The sequence below is a fragment of the Capricornis sumatraensis genome, chromosome 22, assembly GCF_032405125.1.
Source record: "Capricornis sumatraensis isolate serow.1 chromosome 22, serow.2, whole genome shotgun sequence".
NCBI lineage: Eukaryota > Metazoa > Chordata > Mammalia > Artiodactyla > Bovidae > Capricornis > Capricornis sumatraensis.
This window is the reverse complement of record NC_091090.1, coordinates 5,374,182-5,387,398: the sequence shown is the minus strand read 5'-3', so window position 1 is coordinate 5,387,398 and position 13,217 is coordinate 5,374,182. Positions and strand designations below refer to the sequence as shown.

Sequence of the window (13,217 nt, the reverse complement as noted above, 5' to 3'; positions counted from 1 at the left end):
CTACTTTTCTTTCCTTTATTCCTTTTAGAAAAAAGAAAATTTTAATGCTGCTTCAATCAATATAGATATCATCACAAGAGAAAAAATATATAATTTAATTAGAAAACAGCTTAAATGCCATTCTGGATATTTTTCACATTTCTGAAATCTCTTACTTCATTTCAAATCCTAAGATGTCCCATTTTTCCTCTAGTTAGGGTTATAGTACCTGAAACATAAAAATTCATGCTTTAACTTATATTGAACGTAATCTTGCAAAGAACACATTTCTCATTTTTCATTATTTTATCCTTAATGAACACATACTCCAAAGATCTGACTCTGGCAGTGGCTCCTTTAGTGAAACTTTACCGTTACATTTAGTAGAAAACAGATCATGTAACTGAGAGAAATCACATTTGCCCTTTGGTCAGTACTTCTTTAGAAACATAATACTTAAGCTCCATTTCATTGTAATTACATTGACATCTAGTTAATAAACAAGCAAACAAAAACTTGTTCAGTGGAACTATAACTAGAATTCTGGATATAATTTCACGTTTATAACTTAACATCATGTAAAATCTCAGTAGCATGTTTTATTTTAAAGTGCACTTGAATACTATAAGTTCATATTAATGGATTGAGATACTTTCTGTATCTTTCTAGCAGGCAAGCACCAAAACTAGGTACTTAATGTGATTGTCCTCTGGAAAGAATTCTACCTTCAATTATTTAAGATAAATCAAACTATACATAATTCTACCATTTACTTGACATATATATATATATATAAATTTGCCAGTGGAATATTCCTTCTCAAATAAGATGCACACAGAGTGATAATATGATGCCTACTGGGCATGCAGTTGCTTTATTTAAGTGACTAAATAGGAATGTAATTTGTTTTTCAAATCTCCTCCTAATATGACCCTTGATTTAATATTGTTATCCAGTAAGAGTCTTCTGGCTAGGTTATTTATAGTGATTTCTGGTCTTATTCACAAAATAGAATATGTTTTGCAAAAATAGTATTCATCAGGTATGCAGAGTCTTGCATCCTGAATATATGACATGACTTAGAAAAGACAGCAAAATTATATTAAATTATATATTTATATATAATTTATATAATATATAATATATACATACAAATTATATAAATATAAGTTATAATATATAAATTATTTCATTTTAAAAGTTAGAACTGCTAGAATCTAGCTACTTTAGAAGACAAAATTGGAAAAACCAACTGGATCAAACCAACTTTTGAGATTCAATGAATCTCATCCACTTTTCCCCTTTGGTCAGTCAGTATGTTTCTGTTGTATAAATAAGTTCACATATATATTCTCTTTTTTTAAGTTCCACATATAAGCAATATCATAATTTTTTTGTCTTTGACTTGCTTCACTTAATATGATAATCTCCAGATTCATCCATGCTGCTGCAAATGGTATTATTTCATTCTTTTTTAATGGCTGAGTAATATTACATTCTATGTATAACATTTTCTTTATCTATTCATCTGTTAATGTCCATTTAGGTCTTTTCAATGACATGGCTATTTTAAGCAGTGTTGCAATAAACTTTGGGGTACATGTATTTTGAACTATGTTTTCTCTGGATATATGCCCAAGAGTTGGATTACTGAATCATATGGTACCTTTATTTGTAGTTTTTATTTTTTTTTTATTGAACGATAATTGCATAACAATTTTGTTGTTTTCTGTCAGAGATCAAACATGAATCAGCCAGAGGTGTACATTTGTCCCCTCCCTCTTGAACCTCCCTTCCACTTCCCTAGCCATCCCACTCTTCTAGGTTGATACAGAGCCCCATTTGAGTTCCCTAAGACATACAGCAAATTCCAATTGATTCTCTTTATTACATATGGTAATGTAAGTTTCCATTTTACTGTCTCCATACATCTCCTCCTCTCCTCTCCGACCCCCTTACCATAAATATGTTCTCTATGTCTGCTTCTCTATTGCTTCCCTGCAAATAAATTCATCAGCACAGTCTCTCTAGATCCCATGCTGCTGCTGCTGCTAAGTTGCTTCAGTCATGTCTGACTCTGTGTGACCCCATAGATGGCAGCACACTAGGCCCCCCAATCCCTGGGATTCTTCAGGCAAGAACACTGGAGTGGGTTGCCATTTTCTTCTCCAATGCATCAAAGTGAAAAGTGAAAGTGAAGACGCTCAGTTGTGTCCGACTCTTCAAGACCCCATGGACTGCAGCCTACCAGGCTCCTCCGTCCATGGGATTTTCCAGGCAACAGTACTGGAGTGGGTTGCCATTGCCTTCTCCCTAGATCCCATATATATGTGTTATTACTGGGTATTTGTCTGTCTCTTTCTGACTTACTTCACTCTGTATAATAGGCGCTAGGTTTATCCTCCTCATTAAAACTGACTTAAATGTGTTCCTTTTTATGTCTGAGTAATAATGCCAAAGAATGCTCAAACTACCACACAATTGCACTCATCTCACATGCTAGTAAAGTAATACTCAAAATTCTCCAAACCAGGAATCAACAATACATGAACTGTGAAATCCCAGATGTTCAAGCTGGATTAAGAAAAGGCAGAGGAACCAGAGATCAAATTGTCAACATCCAGTTAATCAATGAAAAAGCAAAAGACTTCGAGAAAAACATCTATTTCTGCTTTATTGACTATGCCTTTGACTATGTGGATCAAAAAAAACTCTGGAAAATTCTTCAAGAGGTGGGAATACCAGAACACCTGACCTGCCTCTTAAAAAATCTGTATGCAGGTCAGGAAGCAACAGTTAGAACTGGACATGAAACAACAGTCTGGTTCCACATAGGAAAAGGAGTACATCAAGGCTGTGTATTGTCACCCTCTTTATTTAACTTATATGTAGAGTACATCATGGAAATTCTGGAGTGTAAAAAGCACAAGCTAGAATCAAGATTGCCAGGAGAAATATCAATAACATCATATACGCAGATGACACCACCCTTATGCCAGAAAGTGAAGAACTAAAGAGTCTCATGATGAAAGTGAAAGAGGAGAGTGAAAAAGTTGGCTTGAAGCTCAACATACAGAAAGCAAAGATCATGGCATCTGGTCCAATCACTTCATGGCAAATGGATGGGGAAACAGTGGAAACAGTGGTAGACTATTTTGGGGGGCTCCAAAATCACTGCAGATGGTGACTGCAGCCATGAAATTAAAAGATGTTCACTCTTTTGAAGAAAAGTTATGACCATCCTAGACAGCATGTTCAAAAGTGGAGACAATACTTTGTCAACAAAGGTCCATCTACTCAAAGCTATTGTTTTACCAGTGGTCATGTGAGAGTTGGACTGCGAGGAAAGCTGAGCGCTGAAGAATTGATGCTTTTTGAACTGTGGTGTTGGAGAAGACTCTTGAGAGTCCCTTGGACTGCAAGAAGGTCCAACCAGTCCATCCTAAAGGAGATCAGTCCTGGGTGTTCTTTGGAAGGAATGATGCTAAATCTGAAACTCCAGTACTTTGGCCACCTCATGCGAAGAGTTGACTCATTGGAAAAGGCCCTGATGCTGGGAGGGATTGGGGGCAGGAGGAGAAGGGGATGATGGAGGATGAGATGGCTGGATGGCATCACCGACTTGGTGGACATGAGTTTGAGTGAACTCTGGGAGTTGGTGATGGACAGGGAGGCCTGGTGTGCTGCAATTTATAGGGTCACAAAGAGTTGGACACGACTGAGTGACTGAACTGAACTGACCATCCTCAAGAAATGTCCTGGCATAACAAACAAGATGTGAAATTATTAAATAGATACCCTCCTATAGACAAATACTCAACACAAAGTAAATCAGCACATGCATCCAGGAAGTCCTCACAAGCAGTATATGTCCTATGGAAACACAGAATCTGGGAGCTCTTGATATTTGGATATCCTTGAAAACAGTCTGGATCAGGAGGCAGGGCCATAGTCACAGATGTTTAGAAGTAGGAGTGCTGTCCAAAGTGGTATGCTGTTTATCTGAATAGGACTTGAATCACAAAAATATGAACTTAACTTCATAATCATTCTCTTGTAAACAATTTATGCGAAGATTAATCAGGGATCAAGAACTGTCTCTTACCTCAAAGGATAAAGAACTTAGAGAGACTAGGACAAGACCAATCAGCATAAGTAAAATTGCAAACTTGAGCTAAAGATGCTAAAAATGCCATTTTGCAGTGATTCGTATAGGTATATTATAAAGGAAATCTTATTAGAGATGTGTTATTTACTGGCATACATGTAACTTAGGTACACATATGTTTTGATTAATGCACATAGCTTACTACTTTATAACTTCTACATGAATAATCAATACTCATAAATAATATTTCATAAAACTACTGAGCCACAATGGAGTCATAAAGTGTTGAAAGTACGAGATGGAATAGAGGGATGAATTAAATTAAGATTACATACTAAAAGCATCTTTATTGCCCATCCAGCTTTTTTTTTTTTCTTTTAAACTGTATATTAGTACATTCCATGCCTGAATGGAGAAATAGAGTCATACTATTATTGATGAATATTTTAAATTCATATGTCAAGAGATTTATTTGAGAAGCTAATTCAGTTCAGTTCAGCCACTCAGTTGTGTCCAACTCTTTGCTACTGCATGGACTATAGCACGCCAGGCTGCCCTGTCCATAACCAACTCCCGGAGCTTGCTCAAACTCATGTCCATTGAGTCAGTGATACCATCCAACCATCTAATCCTTGTTGTCCCCTTCTTCTCCTGCCTTTAATCTCTCCCAGCATCAGGGTCTTTACTAGTGAGTCAGCTCTTCACTTCAGGTGGCCAAAGTATCGGAGATTCAGCTTCAGCATCAGTTTTTCCAATTAATATTCAGGACAATTTCCCTTAGGACTGACTGGTTTGATCGCCTTGCAGTTCAAGGGATTTTCAATAGTCTTCTCCAACACCACACTTAAGAAGCATCAATTCTTTGCTGTTCAGCTTTCTTTATAGTCCAGTTCTCACAGGCATACACGACTACTGGGAAAACCATAACTTTGACTATATGGACGTTTGCTGGAAAATTAATGTCTCTGCTTTTTAATGTTTTCAAGGTTGGTCATAGCTTTTCTTTCAAGGATGCAATGATCTTCGTTTTTAGAATGTTGAGTTTTAAGCCAGGTTTTTCACTTTCCTCTTTCACTTTCCTCAAGAGGCTGTTTAGCTCCTCTTCATTTTCAGCTTTAATGTAGTATCATCTGTGTATCTGAGGTTATTGATATTTTTTCCCAGCAATCTTGATTCCAGCTTGTGCTTCATCCAGTACAGCATTTCACTGATGTACTCTTCATATAAGTGAAATAAGCAAGATGACAATATACAGCATGACATACTCTTTTCCCAATTTGGAACCAGTCCATTGTTCCATGTCCAGGAGGGGACTAATGGAAAGATAATCGATCAAAAATGATTTTGAAATTATGTGCTTTAAAAAATGTTTGATTTCATGTTAGAAATTATAAGTCATTACTTTCACTAAGGTGTCTTAATGATAGTAATCCCTCTTGGTTATTTTATTTAATATATAAATTGTTCACAAAATCACAAACTGAAAAAGTCTTAGTAAGCTTAGAAATCTGTAACTTTTTTTTTTTCCCTAAGATTAGAGAAGTATGAATCTGCATGGAAAAGCCATCAAGACATTCAAAATGATAAAAAGAAAGAAAAAAAAAGACACTTCTATAGCTTTTATTGTGCCTCCTCATATATCTGACCAATTATTTAATACTTTATTCATATATATTTATATTTATATATAATGCCTTAGAAAAGATACTTTGGAAACAAAATACTACAGTGTAAAAAGTTACTGCACCCTAATTTATAATTGATGCTGCAAAGCCTTGAAAGAATATCAAGCCTCACAGTAGACATTTAACTGACTATAGTGTTCTCTGAGTAAACTAACCATAATTAATATTATTTTCTAAAAATATCACATGACTAAAGAAGTTTCACTGGTACAAAGTATAATCTCATATATTCTTTGCTGTTTTGCCAATAATAGCATAGATTAAGCACTTTTATGGCCAAAAAATAAAGATGGAGTAATTCACATTGTAAAATGCTTTTTGTTCCTGCATTTGCATATTTCTACTCATATGCAGAATGAGCTGTGAACATAGGCTGGTAATAGTGCGATAGGGATGCATTGCAATGACCACTCCAGAAGATGACATCAGCATCATGGCAACGTAAGACATTCTTTCTTTGTAGCCCACCTTTTAACAACAAACTAGATATCCAGCCAAAAAAATATGTTCACCTTTGTGTGTTTTGTGGTATCTAACACCATACTATGCCAAGGAACCTGGGAGAAGTCTCACCTAACTATGCATCCAGTAATAAGCAGTCAGACTTCAATACAAGATGTAGAACCAGGGGAGACAATGAACATGCCCAGAGCATTTTCACCTAGGTTGGGAGAAGACATGGAGAGTGCTTACTTGGGCAGATTCCCACACATAGTGTAAAATTCGCAGAAATTCAATCTTTCCTAGGAGAGATTCCAGCACATCTCTGGAGGAAAGAAAATGTGAGTTTGGTCACAGTAGAGGCAGTAAGAAGAGAAACTTCCCAGTGCTGCCCCTGTCCAAGGAAACATTGCATAGGGATTTGGCTCCTGCTGACTGTAGTCAGTGGGATATCCACCCATGAACCTCTGGGAATATCAGAGCTGAGACCTCCCCACTGGGTCCACAGGACTGCGGGCAAGGTTCAGAGGGTTAAGCACACAATTCCTCTTACTTTGCTGCTGGCTAAATTACTGAGCATTCAATTACTGTATGCTCCTGAGTGCAACAGCAAAAGATCTCCTATGGGCAGAGAATGCACTCAGAAACAGACCAGGATCTGTGGGCAAGGGAGAAACTACAAACCCACCACTTTATGGGTTTGCACCACTTTATGAAACAAAAAAGAGGTTTCCAGTAGCTCGCCTGGTCAATGAGAGAAGACATTAAAGCTTAAGGATCCTGCTAAAAGATGCACATCCAGTGGAACTGGTGTACCGACTCCTCATATATAGCAGTAAAATCCTTCATAATAAAAACACCACCCGATGGAATACCACATCTAAAGGCAACAAGCAAAGATTTAAGGGTGTCAGCTACTTCAAATGTGAAAGTAGCAGCATAAAACTGTAAAGAATGTTTAAAATTAAGGAACCATGCTGTCATAAAGAGAAAATAATAATTCTCCAATAACTGGACTCAAAGATGCAAACTTTGTGATGTCACTGAAAGAATTCAAAATAATTGTTTTGAAGAAAATGAGCTATGAGAAGACTTATAAAGATAATTCAATGAATTTTACTAAATCTTGGGGAAAATACCTGATTGAAATGAATTTTTACTCCAAAAAGATAAAAATCATAATGGAAACCAAAGAGTCTGGAGCTGAAGGACTCAACAAATCAAGTGAAATACGCAATAAACAACAGCTGCAATAGAGGATAGCAAATGGTAAAAAAATAAAGAATAAGTGAGCTAGAGGAAGGAATTTTGAAATAATCTAGTTGGAAGTAAACAAAGAAAAAATAATGGAAAAGAGTAAAGACAGCCTATGTAATCTATGGAATTTCATCAAAATTAAAAACATTAGAATAATTGGTATTTCAGAAAGAGAAGTGACGGAAAAGGAAACAGAAATTTTATTTAAAGAAATTGTACCTGTTAAACTTCTAAACCTGGGAAGGGGATAAGACATTCTAATTTACAAAGTTAATAGATCATCCTATTATCTCAGTGCAAAAAGACTTTTTCCAAGACACATTATAATAAAGCTGTCAAATATCAGTAGAAACGAACATAACATTTTAAAGCAAACATACTCTAATAAAAATTAATTTAAAAAGTCAAGAATAAATATAAAATTCTAAAATAAGAGAATGTAACCTAGAAAGGAGCCCCATTAGGCTATCAGCAGATTTCTTACCGGAAACCCTACAGGTCTTTTGAAAGAGAAAAAACACATTCAAAGTACATAAATAAAGAAAAAAAAATTGCCAGCCAAGAACACACTATTTTTCTAAATTAACCTTCAAATGTGAAGGAGAAATAAAGCCTTGTCTAAACAAGAAAAGCTGAGGGAGTTCCACTAGATGTTCAAGCAAGACGTGCTAAAAATTGTTCTTCAAGTTTAACAATCAAATGATGCTAATAAGCAACATGAAAATATAGGAAAGTTTACAACACAGAGATAAATATTCAGTCACATGTATAAAACTCTAAATCTGTAATACTGTGGTTTCTTTACAGTATAAGATCAAAGGAAAACAGTACTATATGTTATTATAGCTACAGTAATGTGTTAATGAATATACAATATAAAAGAGGTAAATGATGACATCAGAAAATTTGAAAAGGACAAAGTAAAAGAGTGAAAAGGGTGAAGCCATGTCTTTGTGTGTGTTTGTGTAAAAGCAAGCTTTATTTCAAAACAACTTGGAGCAATCAGGGGGTCCTCAACCACAACCTAGTAGGAGAGATTACAGTTACATGTACATTTGAGAGAATCTCAGTAGGGAGGCTTGCCCAATATTTGCTCAGTTTCCTCTTCAGGTTGAAACTATAAAGGTAAGCTTGAAGATGCCCATGATGTCTTTGTATTCAGACACACTTGTTTCAGGAAGGAAGACATTGAGAGTCAACTTAATTGAGAGAATCAGCTTAACTGCTAAAACAAATATTTCACTGAGAATACAGTTAATAGCTTTCTCACACTTTCACATTTTTAAAGGAGGCACAGAAGTTCGATTCACATTCTAAGCCATTGAGTTAGTAAAGATTTTGTCTCCATTTCATAGGAAATAGATTACATTCAATTATACTTCACAACAACTAACTGGAAAATACCATTGCTAACTGGTATATACCAACAGCTAACTGGAATATACCATTGTTTTTGAAGCACTGGCTGGGTTGACATCTGTGATAGTAACCAAGTAACTGAGGTTTCTGTGTAACAAACGCTGGTGCTGGGTGCAGTCATTCGACCCACCTTTGTTCTGATGTTCCATGATACGGGGGATCAGCTAGTCATTCTCCTCCAGGAGCTGCTGGACTATTTGCTGAGTAACTTCAACCTTATCTCTCAGCCAGTCCAGTACAAACATCGTTGACATCTCCAGAAGCCAGATTGACAATCAGCTTCAGCTCCTGCAAACCAGCAAGCATCTGCTGCTGCTGCTGCAAAGTCGCTTCAGTCGTGTCCAATGCTGTGCAACCCCACTGATGGCAGCCCACTAGGCTCCTCTGTTCCTGGGATTCTCCAGGCAAGAATACTGGAGTGGGTTGAAATTTCCTTTTCCAATGCATGAAAGTGAAAAGTGGAAGTGAAGTTGCTCAGTCATTCCCGACTCTTAGCGACCCCATGGACTGCAGCCTACCAGGCTCCTCCGTCCATGGGATTTTCCAGGCAAGAGTACTGGAGTGGGTTGCCAGACCCAATTTTCCCCATAGCCAGTCCTCTGAAGGGGAAGCTTGCACAAGCCTTTAGACTTCATGCATCAGAGGGCAGACTAAATGAAAACCACAGTCTCAGAAAGCTAACCAAAATTATCATATGAAGCACAGTCTTCTGTAACTCAATGAAACTATGAGTCATGCTGTGTAAGGCCACCCAAGATGGACAGGTCTTTGTTGGAGAGTTCTGGCAAAACATGGTCCACTAGAAAAGGGAATGGGAAACTACTTCAACTTCTTGCCTTGAGAACCCCAGTAAATTATGAAAAGGCAAAAAGATATGACACTGAAAGATGAAACCCCCAGGACTGTAGGTGTCCAGTATGCCACTAGAGAAGAACAGAGAAAAGGCCTTAGGAAACATTATTATGAGCAAAGCTAGTGGAGGTGATGGAATTGCAGCAGAGCTATTTCTAATCCTAAAAGATAATGTTTTAAAGGAGTGCACTCAATATGCCAGCAAATTTGGAAAACTCAGAAGTGGCTACAGGGCTGGAAAAGGTCAGTTTTTATTCCAATCCCAAAGAAGGTCAGTATCATTAATGTTCAAACTGCTGCATGATTGCACTCATTTCACATGCTAATAAGGTAATGCTCAACATCCTTCAACATAGGCTTCAACAGTTTGTGAACTGAGAGCTTCCAGAGGTAAAAGCTGGATTTAGAAAAGGCAGATAAACCAGAGATCAAATTGCCAACATCCATTGGATTACAAAAAAGGCAAGGGAATTCCAGGAAAAAAAAAAAAATCTACTTCTGCTTTACTGACTACAACAAAAATTCTGATTGTGTGGATCACAACAAAGGATGGAAAATTCTTAAACAAATGGGAATAAAAGACCAACTCCTCTGCCTCTTGAGAAACCTATATGCAGATCAAGAAGCAATAACTAGAACTAGACATGGAACAAGGGACTAGTTCAAAATTGGAAAAAGAGTATACCAAGGCTGTATATTGTTGCCCTTCTTTTTAAAATTTTATGCAGAGTACATCATACAAAATGCCAGGCTGGATACATCACAAGCTAGAAACAAGATTTCCAGGAGAAATAACAATAACCTCAGATATGCAGATGACACCACCATAATGACAGAAAATGAAGAGGAACTTAAGAGCCTCTTGATGAAGTTGAAAGAGGAGAGTGAGAAAGCAGGCTTAAAACTCAATGGTCAAAAAAGACAACACGGAAATACAAAGAATCATAAGAGAATATTATGAGTAGTTATATACTAACAAAATGGATAAGCTAAAGGAAATAGACAGATTCCTAGAAAATGTTAACTTTCCAAGATTGAACCAGGGAAAATAGAAATTATCAACAAACCAATTACATTAATATCAAAACTATGATCAAAAATCTCCCCAAAAACGAAAACCCAGGCCTAGATGGCTTCACAGGTGAATTCTATCGAACATTTAGAGAAAATCTAATGTTTATTTTTCTGAAACTCTTCCAAAAAGTTGCAGAGGAAGTAACATCATTCTATGAGGCCACCATCACCCTGATACCCAAACCAGGTAAGGATAAAACAAGAAAACTGTAAGCCAATATAATTGATAGACATAGATGCAAAAATATTCAACAAAATTCTAGCAAACAGAATTCAACAGCACATTGAAAAGCTCATACATCATGATCAAGTTGAGTTTATTCCAGGGAAACAAGGATTCTTCAATATATGCAAATCAATGTGCTACACCATATTAACAAATTGAAAAATTTGTTAAAATAAAAACCACATGATCATCTCAGTAGATTCAGGAAAAGCCTTTGATAAAATTCAACAACTATTTATGATTCAAACTCTTCAAAAAATGGGCATAGAAGGAACTTACCTCAACACAGTAAAGTCCATATATGACATACCTACATTCTCAATGGTGAAAAACTGAAAGCATTTCCTCTAAGATCAGGATCAAAACAAAGGCACCCACTTTCATCACTATTATTCAACATAGGTATGAAGATATAGGTATGGAAGATATAGGTATGGCAATTAGAGAAGAAAAAGGAATAAAAGTAACCTTGATCAGAAAAGAAGAAGTAAAGTTCTCACTGTTTGCAGATGACATGATACTATACATAGAAAAGCCAAAATGAAACTATCAGAAAATTAATAGAGATAATTAGTGAATTTAGCAAAGTCATGGGATACAAAATCAATACACAGAAATCACTTGTATTCTTATATAATAACAATAAAAAATCAGAAAGAAAAATTAAGGAATCAATCCCATTCACCATTGAAACAAAAAGAAATAAAAGATCTAGGCATAAACCTACCTCAGGAGATAAAGAACTGTATATGGAAAATTATAAGACACTGATGAAAGAAATCAAAGATGACACAAACAGAGGGAGAGATATTCGATGTTCTTGGGTAGAAATAATCAATATTGTAAAAATGACTGTACTATAAAATGCAGTCAACAGATTAAATGCAATACCTATCAAAATACAAATGACGTTTTTCACAGAACTAGAACAAAAATATTCACAATTTATATAGAATCACAAAAGACCCCAAATAGCCAAAACAGTCTTAAGAAAGAAGAATGAAGCTGGAAGAATCAACCTGTCTAACTTCAGACTATACTACAAAGCTACAGTCATCAAGACAGTATGGTACTGGCACAAAACAGAAATATAGACCAATGAAATAAAATAGAGAGCCCAGAGAGAAATCTGCACACCTATGGTTGCCACATTTATGACAAAGGAGACAAGAATATTGTATGGGGCAAAGATAGGCACCTCTTTTCAATAGGTGGGGCTGGGAAAATTGGACAGCTACATGAAAAAGAATGAATTTAGAACACTTCATAATGCCTTACACAAATATAAACTCAAAATGGATTAAAGACCTAACTGTAAGACCAATACATATAAAACTCTTAGAGGAAAACATAAGCAGAACACTCGATGACATAAATCAAAACAAGATCCTCTATGACTCATCTCCCAGAGTAATGGAAATAAAAATAAACAAGTGGACCTAATTAAACTTAAAAGCTTTTGCACACCAAAGAAAACTATAAACAAGGTGAAAAGGCAACCCTCAGAAAGGTAGAACATAATAACAAAGGGAATAACTGACAAATAATTAATTTCCAAAATATACAAGCAGTTCATACAAGTCAATCCCAGAAAAGCAAACAACCCAATCAAAAAGTGGGAAAAAGATCTAAACAGACATTTTTCCCAACCAGACATACAGATGGCTAACAAGCACATGAAAAGTTGCTCAACACTGCTCAGTACTGGAGAAATGCAAATCAAAACTACAATGAGATACCACCTCACATCAGTCAGAATGGCCATCATTAAAAAGTCTCAAAGAATAAATGCTGGAAAGGGTATGGAAAAAGGGGAACACTCTTGCATTGCTGGTGGGAATGTAATTGATACAGCTACTATGGAATACAGTATGGAGATTCCCTTAAAAATAAAACTAGGAATAAAACCACCATATGATTCAGCAATCTCACTCCTAGGCTTATACTCCAAGGAAAGAAAAATTTAAAAAAACACATTTATTTTCTTTTGTCTGATGATGTCTGAGAAAGGTTTCAGAGTCCGGCAGTGCAACGTGAAAGATTAGGAAAGGTATTGAAGTATTGGTGGGAAACTTGATAAAAAATCATAGATTGAAGTTTGTTAAAAGACATTTGAACTTGGAATTGACTGGGAGGCCAAAGATACAAAGAAGCAGAAGACTCTCTCAAGACATGA

The 13,217-nt window shown here is 36.1% G+C and overlaps 1 protein-coding gene and 1 pseudogene across 1 annotated transcript in view; one reads left to right on the top strand and one right to left on the bottom strand.

Moving 5' to 3' along the window:
- KHDRBS2 (KH RNA binding domain containing, signal transduction associated 2) overlaps positions 1-13,217 on the top strand; it is a 747,046-nt gene that overhangs the window by 580,282 nt on the left and 153,547 nt on the right. The window lies entirely within an intron of this gene.
- On the bottom strand, positions 8,901-9,143 carry LOC138098096 (SS18-like protein 2 pseudogene; annotated as a pseudogene).